Here is a 12521-nt window from a genome sequence, read left to right as displayed (position 1 = left end):
GTTAATTATCTATACTCTGGTATATTAAAATCAACTGGTCTATATTGTACTTTAAAGAGATCTTTTATACATGTGTATATATCGTCACACAATGGTCACTTGGAAAACACTGGTTTACTGAGGTATGCTGATCATCAAAATGCTGACATGTCATATACAACCACCTTTCTGTACTATTGCCACTAATCTCAGGAAGTATCTTCCATGTGTCAAAAAGCTGTCAAACTCATGGTGACTGATACAAGTTTTCCAAGATCCTAAATTTTGTTTGAAAGCTTGAATTTTATCATTGACAACAAAAATAATGTCCATTGTTTTCCTTGAAGTAACAGGCTACCTTTTTCTTTTTCGAGACAGTGTCTGCTAAATACCTAAATCTGAATAACCATACTTTGTCATTCATCCAAGTGAAAATGGTATTCCTTGTAAAAAATAAACTCAGCCAGTTTGTACCACTGATTGAGGCAACATTACACACGGGTATGTGGCCACAAGGCTTCTTGTATACTTCCCATTTGGTCTCCCAGAATGTTAAAAAAGCATGCATCCAAGAGTTGAAATCTGATAAAATTGATAATTATCGCTTCATTGCAGGCATTAAGTGAAATGCCTTTTGTTTTGTCTTTAACTGCAGGTGTATGGCAGTGACAAATACAATGAGTACTAGTACATTTTGTGGCTCCTCTTTTGATATTTACTACAGTGCTAGTAGTTTTACCCACCTTTGCTTTCAAACCCCTAGTGTAAATACAAACACAGTGAAAAAGGAAATAATGTCTTACTACTATTATGAAAACAGTTTTGACTTCACATACACTCTGAAAAAATCTCTTGAGGACTCCATGGGATCTGAAGACATTTTTTTTTTAACATCTTTATTGGAGTATAATTGCTTTACAATGGTGTGTTAGTTTCTGCTTTACAACAAAATGAATCAGTTATATATATACGTATGTTCCCATATCTCCTCCCTTTTGTGTCTCCCTCCCTCCCACCCTCCCTGTCCCACCCCTCCAGGTGGTCACAAAGCACCGAGCAGATCTCCCTGGGCTATGCGGCTGCTTCCCACTAGCTATCTACCTTACGTTTGGTAGTGTATATATGTCCATGCCTCTCTCTCGCTTTGTCACACCTTCCCCTTCCCCCTCCCCATATCCTCAGGTCCATTCTCTAGTAGGTCTGTGTCTTTATTCCTGTGAAGACCACATTTTGAGAACCATTGCTACAGAGTATACCATGTCCCAAAATTAGAAGCAACAGACCAGAATTCCATTCGGCAATATGAATAAGGATTAATGGTTCTAGGAGGTGGGGGGAGTAGACAAATATCTATTATATTATACTTTATGGAAACATTAAAAATATATACACATAATATATATTTAAAGGAACATTAAAGTATACATATCAAACACATTAGAGAGGCTACTGTGGGGTTGAGAAGCATTGTTTTCAGCAACAGCAACTGCTAGGTCAGTTTTTATGTTTTTTAACGTCTCAGGCCAATTTTGGGTTTTCGCATTACTGTCTAAGGAGTATTGAAATAGTCGCAGTAGTTCCTAAATATTGATGAAAATCTGGCAATGGAAAGGAACACTTAAGAACAAAAAAAGAGGAAGAGTTAAGAAATGAGCTATGGGAATATGAGTCAAAATGCAAAATTCTAACTACATACTTATTTTCTTCCTCTCCTCTTGGGTAGTACCAGTAATGAAATCTAATGTTTTTTATTCTTTCTGTTGTTGATGTTACATGTTTTCAAATATGGGAGACATTGTGCTCAGTTCATTCTTTTGAGTACAGCCCCAGAGTCTATTGCTTTAGAGCATCCACCCAATCTTCCTTTTTGAGGAGAAATTTTTTTTGTCTATTAACAGCTTATCTGAACTGTGATTCTTTGTCACATAATGAGAGCCCGAGTGGCAGAACTCTAGAACTCTTTACTTGATAACGTAGCTTATATTTGGACCAAACTGATTGATGGTGAGTGAAGGATTATTTCTTTTTCTCACTACTGTCATCAATCTGCATTTAGAGAAAGGGAATGCTCAGAGATCCTTTAGGTTCCTAACAGCTAATACGAAGCTTTCAAAGAAGATGCTCTTTATAACTACCTGATGATTGAAGAAATCCTTACCTCTAATCCTTTCTCTAGTAAGAAGTCTTACTCCATAATTGTTACCCATACATAGTTCCATTTTCTAATATTTTTGCATCTATTTTACTTCCCTGAACCCTCTTGCAATGTTAAGTCCTTCCAGATGGAGCACACCAGGTGGAACTAGCATCAATCATAAATATTAATGTACTAGGTACAGAAGGCAGAATTAGTACACCGGCAGGAGTGGGGAACATTTGAGTAATTACTATTTTTCAGATACTTTTGCTATGTGCTTTGCAAGTTTAATGTCATTTAATTGTCACAACTGCATGGTGGTGTTATTCCCAGGTCAGAGATGAGACAATAGGGATTCAATTTTACTTCCTGAGCTATACTCAGTTTTAAGACCAGTTCAGGTTGACTCCAGATCTCATGCTCCATCCACAGTAATTATTTTCTACTTCGTATTTTCCACAGTCACCATTATTATTCTTTTAATATTCATCCATTCTTTTGCTGTGATTTGTTTATGGTGTTGGACAGGCCTTCTACTTTTTTTCAATACAACCAGACTATTATATTAAAAGGATGAAAATTTTAAATGTTTAATAGAAAACATTTCCTTCTTTGGTATGAAAAAGTTAGTAGTATATTCTAAATGCAAATACAGACAACATTGTTTAAGTGCTAAAGATATCCTGAACCATTTATTACATCTCCAAGTCTGAATACTCTCTGTCAGACAGAGTGAAACAGATGGACAAAACTCCTTGACACTGTTTAGTTACCTCAGATTTCTTTGTGGTTTAGTGTAATTTTAGCTCCCAAAAGACATGCAAGGAATAAAAAATTCTAAGGAAGGAATAATTAAAATTAGGTTTAAAATAGGCTGTTTTCATTTGACAAGACATTTTAAAATATTTAAAAATAAAACTTACTCTTAAAAATACCGCCTAATTACTTGCCTGACTCCCTAGCATTATAGTTGTTTTTGTTTTCATTAAGCAGTATTTAAAATACATTCAGGGAAAGGAAATAAGGTACCTAGTAAATATGTGAAGTATTTGAGTAAATTATATTAAATTTAGAGAAAAATATGCATTTTAATATGCATTTTACAGCTTTAAGATAATGAGACATGCAAATCATTGTCTCTATATCCCAATACTCCACAGAAGGAAATTTAAGCCCTGGGGCCACTAGTGCTTTAAACTCCTGGGAAGAGAAACTCCACATCTCTAAGCAGTAATTATTACCAAAACTGTTGAAATGTCATTTCTAGTAGTTGGCAATGGTTTGTTCAGAAAGAGAACCATAGTTCTAGGCTCTCTAGACAGTTTCAGCACTTGTGTATATATCCTTTATTGATGAGCTTGTTCAAATAATTCATCAAGCTCTTGATCCTCTGCTTTAAATTTCAATTGGCAATGATATTTTTCCACAATGTGTGGCAGTGCACTTAAAAACACAAAAGATTTATGTTAATAATTACATCTTTGAATTAGTTCTGCCATTGCACTTTTTGTGTTATCAGTGACATAGAAAAAAAATACATTTTTGAGGGGTGGAATGCTGCGGCAGTATAGCTTACTTTTATTTATAACAAGATGTTTGTAGAGAAAAAAAATTTCAGGTAGAAGCAATCGACTAGTTATTTAACTATTTCCAAGTATTTTAAAATCAAAATTAAATAGATAAAATGTTTACTGATATTTTAATGTCTTAAAATTTATTTTTGTGAATTGTCACCTATACATGAAACAAAATCTATTTTTTTTTATTATTTCTGCTTCCATTACTGACTTATTCTGTTTTCTTAGGCATACCCTTAGTATTTTCCTGCCTCAGAGTTCTGATATACACAAAGGGAATTATATTTATTATTCACTTAATTAGTACTTTCATTTGTACCTCACATTGCAGGGTCAGTTTTTAAAACAGCTAATTGCTAACACTAATTGGGCACTGGCATATGCATTTTACATGTATTATTTCATTTAATTCAGTGAAGAAGGTGTTGTCACATTTTTTAGATAAGGAAATACATAAACATAAGGAAACATGAAGTGGTTAACTAGTTCAAGATCACATAGCTTACACATGAGAGAGCCAGAATTGGAACCAGTCTGGCACAAGTGTTCACTGTCTTAACCACTACTCTATTATTTACAATGGAAAATGTGACATCCACATCTTATACATGAGAAAATTGAGACTCAAATGAGGTTAAGTGATTCAGTCAAGGTTGTATTCAAGGCTAGAATTAGTACTAGAACCCAGACCTTCCCAATATCATCCTACTTAATTTTGTACTAGATCATGCTGTTGGTCTGAACCTCTTTTCTGTTTAGAGTTAAGAAATTTAAAAATTTCTTATACATCTATAATATTCTCAAATCTTCACCTGCTCAAGAGTCTATTTTTAAATATATTTGATTAAAATATGCAATAAATAATATAAATAATTTGGCTGTATTCAAAACCTGAAATATAACTTCCATGTTCCAAAACGCTATCTAAAATATTTTATGGATTTACTTTTACTCTTGATTTTATATTTTAAATAATTATGTTACTTTTAGGGCTTCCCTGGTGGTGCAGTTGTTGAGAGTCTGCCTGCTGATGCAGTGGACACGGGCTCGTGCCCTGGTCCGGGAAGATCCCACATGCCGTGGAGTGGCTGGGCCCGTGAGCCATGGCTGCTGAGCCTGTGCGTCCGGAGCCTGTGCTCCACAATGGGAGGGGCCACAACAGTGAGAGGCCTGCGTACCACAAAAAAAAAAAAAAAATTATGTTACTTTTAGTAAACCCAGGGCTAAAATTTTTTCCTCAGTTTTTCACAGCAATTCTATTGGCATACTTTTTTCAATAAAGTTTCCTATCACTATCTAAAATTGTTCATAAATATATAATAAAAACTCAAGACAACAAAATGTTTTCAGAATTATATTTTAGCATTATTTATTTTTAAAATCAACAAACATCAAGAACTTTGTGTTCTTATTTGGGGTGTTTTGACTTTGATCTTCGGCAGTTTGACTATGATATCTCTCGGCTTGATTTTACTCATATTTTTCTTGTTTCAGATTCACTAATGTGCTTGGATAGTAAATTTTTGTCTTTCAGCAAATTTGGAAAGTTTTCGCTCATTACTTCTTTATATTTTTTTCTTCCTCATCCTCTTTCTCTCTTTTTCTTCTGGAACTCCATTTACCCTTTTGATACTGTACAAGTACTTGAGGCTTTATACTTTATTTCCACCTTTTTTCCTCTCTCTTCTTCAGATTGAATATTTTTTATTGATCTACAAGTTAACTGAATATTTTACTGTTATCTTCATGTAACTATTTAATCCATTATATAAATTTTTTAAATTGCACTTTTAGTTCCAAAATTTCCATTTGTTTCTTTTTTTTATAATTTATTTGCTAATTTTCCTATCATTTTATTCACTGCAAGCACATTTTGATTTATATATTTGAGCATGGTTTTTTTGTTTGTTTGTTTTTTGTTTTTGCAGTACGTGGGCCCCTCACAGTTGTGGCCTCTCCCGTTGCGGAGCACAGGCTCTGGACGCACAGGCTCAGTGGCCATGGCTCATGGGTGTAGCCGCTCCACGGCATGTGGGATCTTCCCGGACCAGGGCACGAGCCCGTGTCCCCTGCATCGGCAGGTGGACTCTCAACCACTGCGCCACCAGGGAAGCCCCATTGAGCATGGTTTTAATAGCCACTTTAAAATCCTTATTTGATTATGGTAACATACTAACCATCTTACAATTGGTCCCTGTGGATTATCTTTTCTCTGGAGATTAAGATACATTTCCTGGCTCTTCATATGTCAAATAATTTTGGATTGTATCCTAGAAAGTGTGTTTGTTATGTTGCAGAGACTCTGAATTTGGTTATATTCCTCTGAATAGTCTTGATGTTTTTGTTTTAGCAGGCAGTTAGTTTGGTTAGACTCAGACAGCAACCTCTGCCTTGCCTGTGGTGGGTTGCAGCTCAGGTCTGTCTCAATTTACACTCCTTCCAATCAGCTCAGCACATGTGTGTTTCCAGGGACAGCCAGAGATTTGAGCAGAGTTTATACACAGAATTTTGGATTTGCCCTATCTGGCTCCCTCCTTTCTGATATTCTCTTTCTGGCAACTATGCTTACCTTGTCTCTGTCCCTTGGTTCCTCTCTACAGGAAAATGGCAGACTTTTCTCAGGATTTTAGCCACTTTTCACTGTGCCACAACTGTGTTTGACCTCAGTGAAGTCTCAGAGAAAATTGATCTTCTGAAGATTATTGCCTCCAATTCTTAGTTTCCCTCTAAAATCTGTCTGCTTTTGTCAACTCAACTCTTTAGAACTTGTAGGTGGTTGAACTTTTAATTTTGTCCAGAGTTTTTAGTTGTTACCTAATGGGGGGTAAAGAGAGGATCTGTTTCATAAAAGCTGTCTTTATATTAGAGGAAGAACTGCCAATTTTATTTATTTTGAATAGAAAGCAATAGTATAGAGATTTTGCTCATGAGAAGCTCTCAATCTGGGCATAAGTGTGTCATATTTCACAAGACCCAAAACTACACCAAACAGCTAGATACAGAAATCCATATTTTAACATCTAAACTAGCTAGGAGACCCAAGTTCTGCTCCTATTCTTGTCATTACCTAATTGCCTAAATAAATTTCTGTGGACATCTGTTTATTCACTATGAAAACAAAGAGTTTATATTAGATATCCAAGATACGCTCAAGGTTCTATGATTCTAAAAGAAGTAGGTTCATTTGAGGCCTTATGTTTATGTGTTACTATTTCTAATATATTTTGAAAATTATAGTGCTTCAATTCAATACAAAAATTTTAATTAGAAGGTCTTAATTGTATAACTTCATATAATAGATGGTTCCTGGAAAGATTATATAAATTAATATCAAATAATATTACTAGTACATAATGGATGACTGTAATTTATAGGAATTGTATGGATTATTTTTTTGTAAAGATCATTTTTGTTAAAATAATCACTTCCTAATTTAGCTTTTGTTTAAATGTAAATTCCCACAAAAAGACTGGTTACTGACACCTGCTTTATGTTAGAAGTTTCCAAATAATTTATTGCCATGATTTGAGGTACCAGTAACCTGTAAGCTTTGTTGTCTAGAATTATTGGCTTTTACCAACAGATTATTTTTGTTGAATAAAGTACCTGTATAATATTAATTAATACATATATTAAAAATACTTTAAAATTTTAAGACAACTTTTTCAGTCTTTTACTTAGCTAAAAATAGTTTATATAGACATTCTAATCATTTAACATACATTTTAAATTAAATTATGACTTATTTCATTATTGCTTAATTTATTAATATTTTGTTATGCTCTCATTTTCAAATCTATGCTGACTTTACAATTTCTTGCTATGAGCAAAGTAGTCACTGATTTACTTCAATGTAATATAAATTCCCTCTTTATACAAATTCAATCCATTTCAATATGTAGATTTTTATTTATCTCACAGTGGAGATTTTTGTTTTTATTTTTGTTGCTCTCAACTACTCCAATATGTTATCAAATTCGGCTTCTTTTCTTTTTTCAGTGAGTAAATAAAAAGTTCTTTTAGTGTCAAGATAGTTGTAGCTGGGTATGGTAACCGTTAGAAATGTTTTTTTATGTGTCTTTTTTGTAATTTATTTGTTATATGTAATCTTGTTTGGGTTATATTCATTGTTTTAACACCACCTATGATTAGTCCCTTACTTTTTTTTTCTCATAAATCATCTAAGAAATACATGTGAAAGCTGAAGTCCTAAAAATTTAACAATCAACTTTAAAAGAGGTTTTGTTTCCAAACTTTAGAATTATCTAAACCTATTAAGATTGGCACATTCAGTTTTCCACTCAATTTTGTAAAATATGGGCACAGTATTTTAAAATATCCAATTAACTGCACAAATGCCATTTTATAAGGATGGTAATGCTAAGAAAACAGTACAGTAGGTTTTTATAAGGTGCATAAATTTAATTCTAATGAATGTGGCATACAAAAAGCGGTATAAGGACTATTGATATGTGGTATTTCAAATTTTAGGTTTATAGCTGTATTCTGCAAGTAGGTTTGTTTCCAAAATAGTTGAAAATAGTTTAATGAAATTAACCATTTTACCCTATTATGTAAACTCTCTTAGTCTTTTCATGCTTTAGGTATAGCTTGATCCAAGTGCTTAAATGATGTCTTGTGGTCAGTCTGTCACTCTATCTCTATCTCTGTGTTCCTCTCTGTGTTCCTGTCTGTTGACTTCGCCTTCAGCCAAGCTCTCTCTACATAGTAAGAAAAATGGATCCTAACATTTCTACTTTTACATGCCTTTTCATCTCAACCTCTAGGAGGAGACCCCCCCAACACAATTTCCACCTCAATCACAGAACAGGAGCTCTGGTTATCCCTGCTTGGTCACATGCAAACTTTGGGGTAGGGAAGTGGCCCCTTATTGACAACCCTACCAGAATCATGTGACATACAAGAGGGGCAATTTCCAAAATGGAGAAATGTGGGGCAGACAGAAAAGTAATTTTTTCTTGAGTTGGCCCTTGTCCATCCCCCTAAAATGTTGTTTATCATTATTGTAGACTTACTGTCCTTTGTTTTGTGAGATAGCAAGAAATAATACAGTTCCTTTCAACACTAGACAACTATATAATGTTGCAAACACATTTGCCTCTTTTTAAAATGTTGGATGTAGTATTTATATTTGAGAGAAGACAGAATACTGCTGATGAAAGGGGTGGATTACTTTAGGAAAGTACTATTGAGATCTCACATAACTCTCATATTTTTTATTCCAAGTTGGGTATATTCCACATCAAAGAGAGCCAAATACTTTAAGCAAGTTATGGGATATAACATAGGAACAGTAATATGTGTCTGGAAAAAGCTCTAAAATTGATGAGTTAAGCTTAAAATAACAATAAATAATCAATTCAAATGGTATCACATGACATACAGAAAATATTTAAATGTGCCCACAAATTTCCCAATGAATATTTACATATAGAACATATAAATTTTTCCTGCCATGTCAACCTTGGTTATCCATCTATATACCATTTTCATTTCTCTGAGGCTGGGCTCCTGATCAAGCTTCTACTCCTGCACTGTGTCTGGAACTATAAATGCATGAGTCATAATACTACTTTGTGAAACAAGTTGAAAAAGTCAATCTAAAAGCTTAACCACAGAAATCATGGGTTTGAAACATATCCATCAAGTAGGTAAAGAGGACAAACTAAATATTGTTCTTCTTTAGGTAACCATGTTAAAGAGGGAATTTGTGAGCAAAATTCTCCAAAGACCTACAGATAAGGTTTACCCAATATTGAAAATGTTTCTCCAAATAATTAAAGATTATTTAATATTAGAATCTTACATTAGAATTGTTAACTAAGTGATTTAAAATAGACTTTTAATTACTCTAGAGAGTAAAAAGCTGCCTAATCAACCCATATAGTCATGAGAGATGATAAATGTTTTTCTTTTAAGTCCATAATTTTTAGGTGTGTATTGTATACATCAGTAGATAACCAAAACAATTGATAAGTTCTTTTCATTCTTTACAAGTTTGATTTCTCTCATTTATGTATTTTTATTTGTAATGTCTAGTAACTGCAAGAGAACTGTTGAATAACTGTGGTCATTGTGGGTATCCTGTCTTGTGTTTTTTGCTGAATATGTCTCAGGGCTTTAGAATGAGCTACATATCCTGCTAATAGTTTTTATTATATTTATCCTATTATTTACCTCATTTTTTTTTAACTCAAGGATTTCTGGGTTTTTAAAAAAAGGTTTTATTATCATCATTAATGGAGATGACTATGGTGGACACTACTTGATATCCTCCAATATCTATTCTCCTTTTCTTTGTTTATTAATAAAATTTCTAATTTTAGTTACAAAATTGGGGTCCATAAACTTCCCAACACTAGGGTGCCACTATATCGTTTCTGCACTGTTTACACTCAATCTATTTCAGTAGAGAGAAGTAAAATTTTATTTTGTTTAAGCTACTGTTACTTGGAGTGTTTTTACAGCAAGTAAGCTTGTTGCCTAATTAATAAAATGACTATGTGAGTTTTGTCTCTTGTTTTTCTGGTTTCAATTTTATATTTATATTGTTAGGTTTCCTCATACTAAGCCATCCTTGCAGTACTAGAATAATCCAACCCACTCAGCCATATCCTTGTACTGTTCTTGGAATGTGCTGACAGATTCTATGTGCTAATATTTTGTTCAGGATTTTTTTAGAGACATTGGTTTTCTTTCTTTTGTATGTGACATCTATTTTATACATTGGTATCAATGACATGGCCACATTATAAAAAGGATGTAGAATACTTCCTTCTTTTACTATACTCTAGGATAATCTAAATAATATAGAATTATCTATTTCTTATAGAATTAATATTTGAAACCCTCACAGTCTGGTACTTTTGGAGGAATAGCTATTTTATTTATCCTATGGTAATTGGTCATTCAGATTTTCTATCTCTTTTCAGGTAATTTTAGGAAAATTCATGAAAAGATAATTGTCTCAAGTGAAATAGTAACAAGGTATTGTGAGGATTATGAAATATGTGGAATTAAAATATAATTCAACAATTATATAAAGTATCAAAGGGAGGAACTCTAAGTATACTGTTGTAAGTTTTTTCAATATACACAAATGAAACCAAGTTATTTAGGTAAAATGTGATGTTAAAGATATATACTGCAAAATCTAGAGTAACAACTAAAAATTAGAAAAGGAAAACTAAGAATCCCATAGTGGAGGTACATTAACATCATTTAAATATTTGGTTAATCCAAAAGAAGGCAAGTAAGAAAAAAAAAAAGAAACAAAGAATAGATGACACAAATAGTGCACAATTAGCAAGGTGTTGTCTTACCTGGTTTTATGGAAGCCATCTCGGCTCATTCTCTGTCAAAGGTGAAGCAGTTTGTGCGTTCTGTCTCCCCTTAGAGGAACTTATCACTTTTAAAAAAATTTAATCAATTTTTTAATTGAAGTACCGTTGATTTACAATGCTGTGTTAATTTCTACTGTACAGCAAAAGTGATTCAGTTATATATGTATATGCATTCTTTTTTTAATATTCTTTTCCATTATGATTTATCATAGGATATTGAATATAGTTCTCTATGCTATATAGTAGGACCTTGTTGTTTATCCATTCTGTATATAAAAGCTTACATCTGCTAAGCCCAACTTCCTACTCCATCCCTCCCCAACCCACTTCCTCTTGGCAACCACCAGTCTGTTCTCTATGTCTGTGATTCTGTTTCTATTTCATAGATAGGTTCATTTGTGTCACATTTTAGATTCCACATATAAGTGATATCATATGGCATTTGTCTTTCTGTTTCTGACTTACTCCACTTAGTATGATAACCTCTAGGTCCATCCATGTTGCTGCAAATGGCATTATTTTGTTCTTTTTTATGGCTAAGTAGTATTTTATTGCATATATGTACCATATCTTCTTTATCCATTCATTATTGATGGACATTTAGGTTGTTTACATGTCTTGGCTATTGTGAATAGTTCTACTATGAACATAGGGGGACATGAATCTTTTTGAACTATAGTTTTGTCTGGATATATGCTCAGGAGTGGGATTTCTGGATCATATGGTAATTCTATTTTTAGTTTTCTGAGGAACCTCCGTACTGTTTTTCATGGTTGCACCAACTTACATTCCCACAAACAGTGTAGGAGGAAGGAGCTTGTCACTTTTTAAAATTCAGTTCCTATGTTGCCTTGTAACCTCAGCTCTCTAATATGTTCCAGAAAACAATATATTTTTCTGTCTCTGTTTTATTTTTATTTTTTTAGATTATCCAGCTATATCTCAGTTTTAAGATGAGAAAAACGTTCTCTTGTGACTTCCTATATCTTAAACAGGTGTGGAACTCCTTTTCAATGGTTTATGTCTCTTGACTAATGTACCCAAGTTATTTGGTATACAAATTTATAACTATTATATTTTATTTTTGAATTTTACCATATGGTTTTATAAAGTAAAGTTTGTCTCATTTAGTGATTTGAAGCCTGAGTTTCATCTTGCATGATATTAAAATTGTGAATTTTGCTTTTTGTTTCTTTGTATTTGCTTGATAAACTTTTGCCCAATCTTCTATTTTCCTTTATTTCAGGTGTGTATTTTTTACACAGTATAGAGCTGGGTTTCACTTTATCTTAATGGGTGAGTTAACTTATTTATATTTACTATGATGATAAATATATTTGGTCTTAGTTGTCATACTTTATGTTTCTCTTTTTGTTTTTATACCTGTTAAAAACCTTTCAGATGTAGCCTTTTCCCCTCCCATGTGTATGTTTATTCATTTTTTTCTGTTAATTAGGAAATTTA

At 33.1% G+C, this 12521-nt stretch overlaps 1 protein-coding gene across 2 annotated transcripts in view; it reads left to right on the top strand.

Moving 5' to 3' along the window:
• ETAA1 (ETAA1 activator of ATR kinase) overlaps positions 1-12521 on the top strand; it is a 66126-nt gene that overhangs the window by 33613 nt on the left and 19992 nt on the right. For both annotated transcript variants that reach the window (XM_089923080.1, XM_022597253.2), the window contains exon 6: positions 1-12521. This exon is cut by the window's left edge and continues 20682 nt beyond it; it is cut by the window's right edge and continues 19992 nt beyond it. The gene's annotated coding sequence lies outside the window, so the exon portion shown is untranslated.

This window comes from Delphinapterus leucas, chromosome 13, assembly GCF_059928025.1.
Source record: "Delphinapterus leucas isolate spDelLeu-1000000601 "Yukka" chromosome 13, BTC_Dleu_Yukka2, whole genome shotgun sequence".
Classification (NCBI taxonomy): domain Eukaryota; kingdom Metazoa; phylum Chordata; class Mammalia; order Artiodactyla; family Monodontidae; genus Delphinapterus; species Delphinapterus leucas.
This window is presented reverse-complemented; position numbering and strand designations above follow the sequence as displayed.